General features: G+C 46.2%; 1 protein-coding gene across 1 annotated transcript in view; it reads left to right on the forward strand.

The window, feature by feature from the left end:
• Positions 1-13,764, forward strand: part of LOC142481358 (intraflagellar transport protein 172 homolog) — a 146,799-nt gene that overhangs the window by 83,586 nt on the left and 49,449 nt on the right. The window lies entirely within an intron of this gene.

A 13,764-nucleotide genomic window follows, 5' to 3' on the forward strand; every position in this document is an offset into this window, starting at 1 on the left:
CTCACTGCTCTTTGTACCTGTAGATAGAGGATACATAGTTACATAGTTAGATAGTTACATAGTAGGTACCTGTAGGTGGAGAATATGATTTCCCTGCTCTCTCTTGTCCTATGTTAAAATAAATAAATGGGCCGCTGGATGTCCGGGTCCTGTCCTGTAATATGGGTCAGGAGGGGGACACTATGGGACCATAACGTATATGTCCTGTCCTGTTATATGGGTCAGGAGGGGGACACTATGGGACCATAACGTATATGTCCTGTCCTGTTATATGGGTCAGGAGGGGAACACTATAGGACCATAACGTATATGTCCTGTCCTGTAATATGGGTCAGGAGGGGGAACACTATAGCACCATAACGTATATGTCCTGTCCTGTAATATGGGTCAGGAGGGGGACACTATAGCACCATAACGTATATGTCCTGTCCTGTTATATGGGTCTCTGTCAGGAGGGGACACTATAGGACCATAACGTATATGTCCTGTCTTGTTATATGGGTCTCTGTCAGGAGGGGACACTATAGGACCATAACGTATATGTCCTGTCCTGTAATATGGGTCTCTGTCAGGAGGGGGACACTATAGGACCATAACGTATATGTCCTGTCCTGTAATATGGGTCAGGAAGGGGACACTATAGGACCATAACGTATATGTCCTGTCCTGTAATATGGGTCAGGAGGGGAACACTATAGCACCATAACGTATATGTCCTGTCCTGTAATATGGGTCTCTGTCAGGAGGGGGACACTATAGCACCATAACGTATATGTCCTGTCCTGTAATATGGGTCTCTGTCAGGAGGGGGACACTATAGGACCATAACGTATATGTCCTGTCCTGTAATATGGGTCAGGAGGGGGAACACTATAGCACCATAACGTATATGTCCTGTCCTGTAATATGGGTCAGGAGGGGGACACTATAGGACCATAACGTATATGTCCTGTCCTGTAATATGGGTCTCTGTCAGGAGGGGGACACTATAGGACCATAACGTATATGTCCTGTCCTGTAATATGGGTCAGGAGGGGGAACACTATGGGACCATAACGTATATGTCCTGTCCTGTTATATGGGTCAGAAGGGGAACACTATAGCACCATAACGTATATGTCCTGTCCTGTTATATGGGTCAGGAGGGGGAACACTATAGCACCATAACGTATATGTCCTGTCCTGTTATATGGGTCTCTGTCAGGAGGGGGAACACTATGGGACCATAACGTATATGTCCTGTCCTGTTATATGGGTCTCTGCCGGGAGGGGGAACACTATAGGACCATAACGTATATGTCCTGTCCTGTTATATGGGTCTCTGTCAGGAGGGGGAACACTATAGCACCATAATGTATATGTCCTGTCCTGTTATATGGGTCTCTGTCAGGAGGGGAACACTATAACACCATAACGTATATGTCCTGTCCTGTTATATGGGTCTCTGTCAGGAGGGGAACACTATAGCACCATAACGTATATGTCCTGTCCTGTTATATGGGTCTCTGTCAGGAGGGGGAACACTATAGGACCATAACGTATATGTCCTGTCCTGTTATATGGGTCTCTGTCAGGAGGGGGAACACTATAGAACCATAACGTATATGTCCTGTCCTGTAATATGGGTCTCTGTCAGGAGGGGGACACTATAGGACCATAACGTATATGTCCTGTCCTGTTATATGGGTCTCTGTCAGGAGGGGAACACTATAGCACCATAACGTATATGTCCTGTCCTGTTATATGGGTCAGGAGGGGGAACACTATAGCACCATAACGTATATGTCCTGTCCTGTTATATGGGTCTCTGTCAGGAGGGGAACACTATAGCACCATAACATATATGTCCTGTCCTGTTATATGGGTCTCTGTCAGGAGGGGAACACTATAGCACCATAACGTATATGTCCTGTCCTGTTATATGGGTCTCTGTCAGGAGGGGAACACTATAGCACCATAACGTATATGTCCTGTCCTGTTATATGGGTCTCTGTCAGGAGGGGGACACTATAGCACCATAACGTATATGAACTGTCCTGTTATATGGGTCTCTGTCAGGAGGGGGACACTATAGGACCATAATGTATATGCCCTGTCCTGTTATATGGGTCTCTGTCAGGAGGTGAACACTATAGGACCATAACGTATATGTCCTGTCCTGTTATATGGGTCTCTGTCAGGAGGTGAACACTATAGCACCATAACCTATATGTCCTGTCCTGTTATATGGGTCTCTGTCAGGAGGGGGACACTATAGGACCATAACGTATATGTCCTGTCCTGTTATATGGGTCTCTATCAGGAGGGGGAACACTATAGCACCATAACGTATATGTCCTGTCCTGTTATATGGGTCTCTGTCAGGAGGGGGACACTATAGCACCATAACGTAAATGTCCTGTCCTGTTATATGGGTCAGGAGGGGGACACTATAGCACCATAACGTATATGTCCTGTCCTGTAATATGGGTCAGGAGGGGGACACTATAGCACCATAACGTATATGTCCTGTCCTGTAATATGGGTCTCTGTCAGGAGGGGGACACTATAGGACCATAACGTATATGTCCTGTCCTGTTATATGGGTCAGGAGGGGGACACTATAGGACCATAACGTATATGTCCTGTCCTGTAATATGGGTCTCTGTCAGGAGGGGGACACTATAGGACCATAACGTATATGTCCTGTCCTGTAATATGGGTCTCTGTCAGGAGGGGGACACTATAGGACCATAACGTATATGTCCTGTCCTGTAATATGGGTCTCTGTCAGGAGGGGGACACTATAGGACCATAACGTATATGTCCTGTCCTGTAATATGGGTCTCTGTCAGGAGGGGGACACTATAGGACCATAACGTATATGTCCTGTCCTGTAATATGGGTCTCTGTCAGGAGGGGGACACTATAGGACCATAACGTATATGTCCTGTCCTGTAATATGGGTCAGGAGGGGGACACTATAGGACCATAATGTATATGTACTGTCCTGTTATATGGGTCTCTGTCAGGAGGGGGAACACTATAACACCATAACGTATATGTCCTGTCCTGTTATATGGGTCTCTGTCAGGAGGGGGAACACTATGGGACCATAACGTATATGTCCTGTCCTGTAATATGGGTCTCTGTCAGGAGGGGGACACTATAGGACCATAACGTATATGTCCTGTCCTGTAATATGGGTCAGGAGGGGGACACTATAGCACCATAACGTATATGTCCTGTCCTGTAATATGGGTCTCTGTCAGGAGGGGGACACTATAGGACCATAACGTATATGTCCTGTCCTGTAATATGGGTCAGGAGGGGGACACTATAGGACCATAACGTATATGTCCTGTCCTGTTATATGGGTCTCTGTCAGGAGGGGGAACACTATAGCACCATAACGTATATGTCCTGTCCTGTTATATGGGTCTCTGTCAGGAGGGGGACACTATAGGACCATAACGTATATGTCCTGTCCTGTAATATGGGTCTCTGTCAGGAGGGGGAACACTATGGGACCATAACGTATATGTCCTGTCCTGTAATATGGGTCAGGAGGGGAACACTATAGGACCATAACGTATATGTCCTGTCCTGTAATATGGGTCTCTGTCAGGAGGGGGAACACTATGGGACCATAACGTATATGTCCTGTCCTGTAATATGGGTCAGGAGGGGGAACACTATAGCACCATAACGTATATGTCCTGTCCTGTAATATGGGTCAGGAGGGGGACACTATAGCACCATAACGTATATGTCCTGTCCTGTAATATGGGTCAGGAGGGGGACACTATAGCACCATAACGTATATGTCCTGTCCTGTTATATGGGTCTCTGTCAGGAGGGGGAACACTATAGCACCATAACGTATATGTCCTGTCCTGTTATATGGGTCTCTGTCAGGAGGGGAACACTATAGCACCATAACGTATATGTCCTGTGCTGTTATATGGGTCAGGAGGGGGAACACTATAGGACCATAACGTATATGTCCTGTCCTGTAATATGGGTCTCTGTCAGGAGGGGGACACTATAGGACCATAACGTATATGTCCTGTCCTGTTATATGGGTCTCTGTCAGGAGGGGACACTATAGGACCATAACGTATATGTCCTGTCCTGTTATATCGGTCTCTGTCAGGAGGGGGGACACTATAGGACCATAACGTATATGTCCTGTCCTGTAATATGGGTCACGAGGGGGACACTATAGGACCATAATGTATATGTCCTGTCCTGTTATATGGGTCTCTGTCAGGAGGGGGAACACTATAGCACCATAACGTATATGTCCTGTCCTGTTATATGGGTCTCTGTCAGGAGGGGGACACTATAGCACCATAACGTATATGTCCTGTCCTGTAATATGGGTCTCTGTCAGGAGGGGGACACTATAGGACCATAACGTATATGTCCTGTCCTGTAATATGGGTCTCTGTCAGGAGGGGGACACTATAGCACCATAACGTATATGTCCTGTCCTGTTATATGGGTCTCTGTCAGGAGGGGACACTATAGGACCATAACGTATATGTCCTGTCCTGTTATATGGGTCTCTGTCAGGAGGGGACACTATAGGACCATAACGTATATGTCCTGTCCTGTTATATGGGTCTCTGTGAGGAGGGGGAACACTATGGGACCATAACGTATATGTCCTGTCCTGTAATATGGGTCAGGAGGGGGGACACTATAGGATCATAACGTATATGTCCTGTCCTGTTATATGGGTCTCTGTCAGGAGGGGACACTATAGGACCATAACGTATATGTCCTGTCCTGTTATATGGGTCTCTGTCAGGAGGGGGAACACTATAGGACCATAACGTATATGTCCTGTCCTGTTATATGGGTCTCTGTCAGGAGGGGGACACTATAGCACCATAACGTATATGTCCTGTCCTGTAATATGGGTCTCTGTCAGGAGGGGACACTATAGAACCATAATGTATATGTCCAGTCCTGTTATATGGGTCTCTGTCAGGAGGGGGGACACTATAGGATCATAACGTATATGTCCTGTCCTGTTATATGGGTCTCTGTCAGGAGGGGACACTATAGAACCATAACGTATATGTCCTGTCCTGTAACATGGGTCTCTGTCAGGAGGGGACACTATAGGACCATAACGTATATGTCCTGTCCTGTAATATGGGTCTCTGTCAGGAGGGGGACACTATAGGACCATAACGTATATGTCCTGTCCTGTTATATGGGTCTCTGTCAGGAGGGGGACACTATAGGACCATAACGTATATGTCCTGTCCTGTTATATGGGTCTCTGTCAGGAGGGGGACACTATAGGACCATAACGTATATGTCCTGTCCTGTAATATGGGTCAGGAGGGGGAACACTATAGGACCAAAACGTATATGTCCTGTCCTGTTATATGGGTCTCTGTCAGGAGGGGGACACTATAGGACCATAACGTATATGTCCTGTCCTGTTATATGGGTCTCTGTCAGGAGGGGACACTATAGGACCATAACGTATATGTCCTGTCCTGTTATATGGGTCTCTGTCAGGAGGGGGGACACTATAGGACCATAACGTATATGTCCTGTCCTGTAATATGGGTCTCTGTCAGGAGGGGGGACACTATAGGACCATAACGTATATGTCCTGTGCTGTTATATGGGTCTCTGTCAGGAGGGGAACACTATAGGACCATAATGTATATGTCCTGTCCTGTAATATGGGTCAGGATGGGGAACACTATAGGACCATAACGTATATGTCCTGTCCTGTAATATGGGTCAGGAGGGGGACACTATAGGACCATAACGTATATGTCCTGTCCTGTTATATGGGTCTCTGTCAGGAGGGGACACTATAGGACCATAACGTATATGTCCTGTCCTGTTATATGGGTCTCTGTCAGGAGGGGGACACTATAGGACCATAACGTATATGTCCTGTCCTGTAATATGGGTCTCTGTCAGGAGGGGGAACACTATAGCACCATAACGTATATGTCCTGTCCTGTTATATGGGTCTCTGTCAGGAGGGGGAACACTATAGCACCATAACGTATATGTCCTGTCCTGTAATATGGGTCAGGATGGGGAACACTATAGGACCATAACGTATATGTCCTGTCCTGTAATATGGGTCAGGAAGGGGACACTATAGGACCATAACGTATATGTCCTGTCCTGTAATATGGGTCAGGAGGGGGAACACTATAGGACCATAATGTATATGTCCTGTCCTGTTATATGGGTCTCTGTCAGGAGGGGGACACTATAGGACCATAACGTATATGTCCTGTCCTGTTATATGGGTCTCTGTCAGGAGGGGGACACTATAGCACCATAACGTATATGTCCTGTCCTGTAATATAGATCTCTGTCAGGAGGGGAACACTATAGGACCATAACGTATATGTCCTGTCCTGTTATATGGGTCTCTGTCAGGAGGGGGACACTATAGGACCATAACGTATATGTCCTGTCCTGTTATATGGGTCTCTGTCAGGAGGGGAACACTATGGGACCATAACGTATATGTCCTGTCATGTTATATGGGTCTCTGTCAGGAGGAGAACACTATAGGACCATAACGTATATGTCCTGTCCTGTTATATGGGTCTCTGTCAGGAGGGGGACACTATAGGACCATAACGTATATGTCCTGTCCTGTTATATGGGTCTCTGTCAGGAGGGGAACACTATAGCACCATAACATATATGTCCTGTCCTGTTATATGGGTCTCTGTCAGGAGGGGGACACTATAGCACCATAACATATATGTCCTGTCCTGTAATCTGGGTCTCTGTCAGGAGGGGGACACTATAGCACCATAACGTATATGTCCTGTCCTGTAATATGGGTCAGGAGGGGGACACTATAGGACTATAACGTATATGTCCTGTCCTGTAATATGGGTCTCTGTCAGGAGGGGGACACTATAGGACCATAACTTATATGTCCTGTCCTGTAATATGGGTCTCTGTCAGGAGGGGGACACTATAGCACCATAACATATATGTCCTGTCCTGTTATATGGGTCTCTGTCAGGAGGAGAACACTATGGGACCATAACGTATATGTCCTGTCATGTTATATGGGTCTCTGTCAGGAGGAGAACACTATAGGACCATAACGTATATGTCCTGTCCTGTTATATGGTTCTCTGTCAGGAGGGGGACACTATAGCACCATAACGTATATGTCCTGTCCTGTAATATGGGTCTCTGTCAGGAGGGGGTCACTATAGGACCATAATGTATATGTCCTGTCCTGTTATATGGGTCTCTGTCAGGAGGGGGACACTATAGGACTATAACGTATATGTCCTGTCCTGTTATATGGGTCTCTGTCAGGAGGGGGACACTATAGGACCATAACGTATATGTCCTGTCCTGTAATATGGGTCAGGAGGGGGAACACTATAGGACCATAACGTATATGTCCTGTCCTGTTATATGGGTCTCTGTCAGGAGGGGGAACACTATGGGACCATAACGTATATGTCCTGTCCTGTTATATGGGTCTCTATCAGGAGGGGGACACTATAGCACCATAACGTATATGTCCTGTCCTGTTATATGGGTCTCTGTCAGGAGGGGGACACTATAGGACCATAATGTATATGTCCTGTCCTGTTATATGGGTCTCTATCAGGAGGGGGACACTATAGGACCATAACGTATATATCCTGTCCTGTAATATGGGTCAGGATGGGGAACACTATAGGACTATAACGTATATGTCCTGTCCTGTAATATGGGTCTCTGTCAGGAGGGGGAACACTATAGCACCATAACGTATATGTCCTGTCCTGTTATATGGGTCTCTGTCAGGAGGGGAACACTATAGCACCATAACGTATATGTCCTGTCCTGTAATATGGGTCTCTGTCAGGAGGGGGACACTATAGGACCATAATGTATATGTCCAGTCCTGTTATATGGGTCTCTGTCAGGAGGGGGAACACTATAGGACCATAATGTATATGTCCAGTCCTGTTATATGGGTCTCTGTCAGGAGGGGGGACACTATAGGACCATAACGTATATGTCCTGTCCTGTTATATGGGTCTCTGTCAGGAGGGGGACACTATAGCACCATAACGTATATGTCCTGTCCTGTAATATGGGTCTCTGTCAGGAGGGGGACACTATAGGACCATAATGTATATGTCCTGTCCTGTTATATGGGTCTCTATCAGGAGGGGGACACTATAGGACCATAACGTATATGTCCTGTCCTGTAATATGGGTCAGGAGGGGGACACTATAGGACCATAACGTATATGTCCTGTCCTGTTATATGGGTCTCTGTCAGGAGGGGACACTATAGGACCATAACGTATATGTCCTGTCCTGTTATATGGGTCTCTGTCAGGAGGGGGACACTATAGGACCATAACGTATATGTCCTGTCCTGTAATATGGGTCTCTGTCAGGAGGGGGAACACTATAGCACCATAACGTATATGTCCTGTCCTGTTATATGGGTCTCTGTCAGGAGGGGGAACACTATAGCACCATAACGTATATGTCCTGTCCTGTTATATGGGTCTCTATCAGGAGGGGGAACACTATAGCACCATAACGTATATGTCCTGTCCTGTAATATGGGTCAGGATGGGGAACACTATAGGACCATAACGTATATGTCCTGTCCTGTAATATGGGTCAGGAAGGGGACACTATAGGACCATAACGTATATGTCCTGTCCTGTAATATGGGTCAGGAGGGGGAACACTATAGGACCATAATGTATATGTCCTGTCCTGTTATATGGGTCTCTGTCAGGAGGGGGACACTATAGGACCATAACGTATATGTCCTGTCCTGTTATATGGGTCTCTGTCAGGAGGGGGACACTATAGCACCATAACGTATATGTCCTGTCCTGTAATATAGATCTCTGTCAGGAGGGGAACACTATAGGACCATAACGTATATGTCCTGTCCTGTTATATGGGTCTCTGTCAGGAGGGGGACACTATAGGACCATAACGTATATGTCCTGTCCTGTTATATGGGTCTCTGTCAGGAGGGGAACACTATGGGACCATAACGTATATGTCCTGTCATGTTATATGGGTCTCTGTCAGGAGGAGAACACTATAGGACCATAACGTATATGTCCTGTCCTGTTATATGGGTCTCTGTCAGGAGGGGGACACTATAGGACCATAACGTATATGTCCTGTCCTGTTATATGGGTCTCTGTCAGGAGGGGAACACTATAGCACCATAACATATATGTCCTGTCCTGTTATATGGGTCTCTGTCAGGAGGGGGACACTATAGCACCATAACATATATGTCCTGTCCTGTAATATGGGTCTCTGTCAGGAGGGGGACACTATAGCACCATAACGTATATGTCCTGTCCTGTAATATGGGTCAGGAGGGGGACACTATAGGACTATAACGTATATGTCCTGTCCTGTAATATGGGTCTCTGTCAGGAGGGGGACACTATAGGACCATAACTTATATGTCCTGTCCTGTAATATGGGTCTCTGTCAGGAGGGGGACACTATAGCACCATAACATATATGTCCTGTCCTGTTATATGGGTCTCTGTCAGGAGGAGAACACTATGGGACCATAACGTATATGTCCTGTCATGTTATATGGGTCTCTGTCAGGAGGAGAACACTATAGGACCATAACGTATATGTCCTGTCCTGTTATATGGTTCTCTGTCAGGAGGGGGACACTATAGCACCATAACGTATATGTCCTGTCCTGTAATATGGGTCTCTGTCAGGAGGGGGTCACTATAGGACCATAATGTATATGTCCTGTCCTGTTATATGGGTCTCTGTCAGGAGGGGGACACTATAGGACTATAACGTATATGTCCTGTCCTGTTATATGGGTCTCTGTCAGGAGGGGGACACTATAGGACCATAACGTATATGTCCTGTCCTGTAATATGGGTCAGGAGGGGGAACACTATAGGACCATAACGTATATGTCCTGTCCTGTTATATGGGTCTCTGTCAGGAGGGGGAACACTATGGGACCATAACGTATATGTCCTGTCCTGTTATATGGGTCTCTATCAGGAGGGGGACACTATAGCACCATAACGTATATGTCCTGTCCTGTTATATGGGTCTCTGTCAGGAGGGGGACACTATAGGACCATAATGTATATGTCCTGTCCTGTTATATGGGTCTCTATCAGGAGGGGGACACTATAGGACCATAACGTATATATCCTGTCCTGTAATATGGGTCAGGATGGGGAACACTATAGGACTATAACGTATATGTCCTGTCCTGTAATATGGGTCTCTGTCAGGAGGGGGAACACTATAGCACCATAACGTATATGTCCTGTCCTGTTATATGGGTCTCTGTCAGGAGGGGAACACTATAGCACCATAACGTATATGTCCTGTCCTGTAATATGGGTCTCTGTCAGGAGGGGGACACTATAGGACCATAATGTATATGTCCAGTCCTGTTATATAGGTCTCTGTCAGGAGGGGGAACACTATAGGACTATAATGTATATGTCCAGTCCTGTTATATGGGTCTCTGTCAGGAGGGGGGACACTATAGGACCATAACGTATATGTCCTGTCCTGTTATATGGGTCTCTGTCAGGAGGGGGACACTATAGCACCATAACGTATATGTCCTGTCCTGTAATATGGGTCTCTGTCAGGAGGGGGACACTATAGGACCATAACGTATATGTCCTGTCCTGTAATATAGATCTCTGTCAGGAGGGGGAACACTATAGCACCATAACGTATATGTCCTGTCCTGTTATATGGGTCTCTGTCAGGAGGGGGACACTATAGGACCATAACATATATGTCCTGTCCTGTTATATGGGTCTCTGACAGGAGGGGGACACTATAGGACCATAACGTATATGTCCTGTCCTGTAATATAGATCTCTGTCAGGAGGGGGAACACTATAGCACCATAACGTATATGTCCTGTCCTGTTATATGGGTCTCTGTCAGGAGGGGGACACTATAGGACCATAACGTATATGTCCTGTCCTGTTATATGGGTCTCTGACAGGAGGGGGACACTATTGGACCATAACGTATATGTCCTGTCCTGTTATATGGGTCAGGAGGGGGACACTATAGCACCATAACGTATATGTCCTGTCCTGTAATATGGGTCAGGAGGGGGACACTATAGCACCATAACGTATATGTCCTGTCCTGTTATATGGGTCAGGAGGGGGACACTATAGCACCATAACGTGTATGTCCTGTCCTGTTATATGGGTCAGGAGGGGGACACTATAGCACCATAACGTATATGTCCTGTCCATGGTGATATATCGCATGGGGGCTCAACTCCAGTACTCCAACCCCCCCCCCCCCCCCCCCCAACATGTCAGGTTTTCAGGATATCCCTGCTTCAGTACAGGTGGTGCAGTCAAAGCTGAGCTTCTGAGCCACCTATGCTGAAGCAGGGACAGATTTTGCCACCTGTGCTGAAGCAGGGACAGATTTTGCCACCTGTGCTGTTGGGGGGGTTTGAGGACGGGAGTTGAGCGCCCTGACACAGATGACCGAACATGGTCCCCTTGTATTCCCCCTCGTGAGGTAGATATCGATAAGGGGCAGGACACACCGGCTATAACATGTATGTTACTGCACGACTTGTCTCAGTATGTGGCGTGTGTGACTACACGTGTGTTCTGTAGGATTGGTCTTGGTATGTAGCGTGTTACTGCACATGTGTTCTGTAGTACTGGTCTCGGTATGTAGCGTGTGATCTGTAGTCCTAGTCTCGGTATGTAGCGTGTGTTTTGTAGTACTGAACTCGGTATGTAGCTGTGTTTTGTAGTACTGAACTCGGTATGTAGCGTGTGTTTTGTAGCACTGAACTCGGTATGTAGCGTGTGTTTTGTAGCACTGAACTCGGTATGTAGCGTGTGTTTTGTAGCACTGAACTCGGTATGTAGCGTGTGTTTTGTAGCACTGAACTCGGTATGTAGCGTGTGTTTGGTAGCACTGAACTCGGTATGTAGCGTGTGTTTTGTAGTACTGAACTCGGTATGTAGCGTGTGTTTTGTAGTACTGAACTCGGTATGTAGCGTGTGTTTGGTAGCACTGAACTCGGTATGTAGCGTGTGTTTTGCAGTACTGAACTCGGTATGTAGCGTGTGTTTTGTAGTACTGAACTCGGTATGTAGCGTGTGTTTTGTATTACTGAACTCGGTATGTAGCGTGTGTTTTGTATTACTGAACTCGGTATGTAGCGTGTGTTTTGTAGTACTGAACTCGGTATGTAGCGTGTGTTTTGTAGTACTGAACTCGGTATGTAGCGTGTGTTTTGCAGTACTGAACTCGGTATGTAGCGTGTGTTTTGCAGTACTGAACTCGGTATGTAGCGTGTGTTTTGTATTACTGAACTCGGTATGTAGCGTGTGTTTTGTATTACTGAACTCGGTATGTAGCGTGTGTTTTGTAGCACTGAACTCGGTATGTAGCGTGTGTTTTGTAGCACTGAACTCGGTATGTAGCGTGTCTTTTGTAGTACTGAACTCGGTATGTAGCGTGTGTTTTGTAGTACTGGTCCCGGTATGTAGCTGTGTTGTACTGGTCCCGGTATGTAGCGTGTGTTTTGTAGCACTGAACTCGGTATGTAGCGTGTGTTTTGTATTACTGAACTCGGTATGTAGCGTGTGTTTTGTAGTACTGAACTCGGTATGTAGCGTGTGTTTTGTAGTACTGAACTCGGTATGTAGCGTGTGTTTTGTAGTACTGAACTCGGTATGTAGCGTGTGTTTTGTAGTACTGAACTCGGTATGTAGCGTGTGTTTTGTAGCACTGAACTCGGTATGTAGCGTGTGTTTTGTATTACTGAACTCGGTATGTAGCGTGTGTTTTGTAGTACTGAACTCGGTATGTAGCGTGTGTTTTGTAGTACTGGTCCCGGTATGTAGCGTGTGTTTTGTTGTACTGGTCCCGGTATGTAGCGTGTGTTTTGTAGTACTGGTCCCGGTATGTAGCTGTGTATTACTGGTCCCGGTATGTAGCGTGTGTTTTGTAGCACTGAACTCGGTATGTAGCGTGTGTTTTGTATTACTGAACTCGGTATGTAGCGTGTGTTTTGTAGTACTGAACTCGGTATGTAGCGTGTGTTTTGTAGTACTGAACTCGGTATGTAGCGTGTGTTTTGTAGTACTGAACTCGGTATGTAGCGTGTGTTTTGTAGTACTGAACTCGGTATGTAGCGTGTGTTTTGTAGCACTGAACTCGGTATGTAGCGTGTGTTTTGTATTACTGAACTCGGTATGTAGCGTGTGTTTTGTAGTACTGAACTCGGTATGTAGCGTGTGTTTTGTAGTACTGGTCCCGGTATGTAGCGTGTGTTTTGTTGTACTGGTCCCGGTATGTAGCGTGTGTTTTGTAGTACTGGTCCCGGTATGTAGCTGTGTATTACTGGTCCCGGTATGTAGCGTGTGTTTTGTAGCACTGAACTCGGTATGTAGCGTGTGTTTTGTATTACTGAACTCGGTATGTAGCGTGTGTTTTGTAGTACTGAACTCGGTATGTAGCGTGTGTTTTGTAGTACTGAACTCGGTATGTAGCGTGTGTTTTGTAGTACTGAACTCGGTATGTAGCGTGTGTTTTGTAGTACTGAACTCGGTATGTAGCGTGTGTTTTGTAGCACTGAACTCGGTATGTAGCGTGTGTTTTGTATTACTGAACTCGGTATGTAGCGTGTGTTTTGTAGTACTGAACTCGGTATGTAGCGTGTGTTTTGTAGTACTGGTCCCGGTATGTAGCGTGTGTTTTGTTGTACTGGTCCCGGTA

Source organism: Ascaphus truei, unplaced genomic scaffold (assembly GCF_040206685.1).
Source record: "Ascaphus truei isolate aAscTru1 unplaced genomic scaffold, aAscTru1.hap1 HAP1_SCAFFOLD_257, whole genome shotgun sequence".
Lineage (NCBI taxonomy): Eukaryota > Metazoa > Chordata > Amphibia > Anura > Ascaphidae > Ascaphus > Ascaphus truei.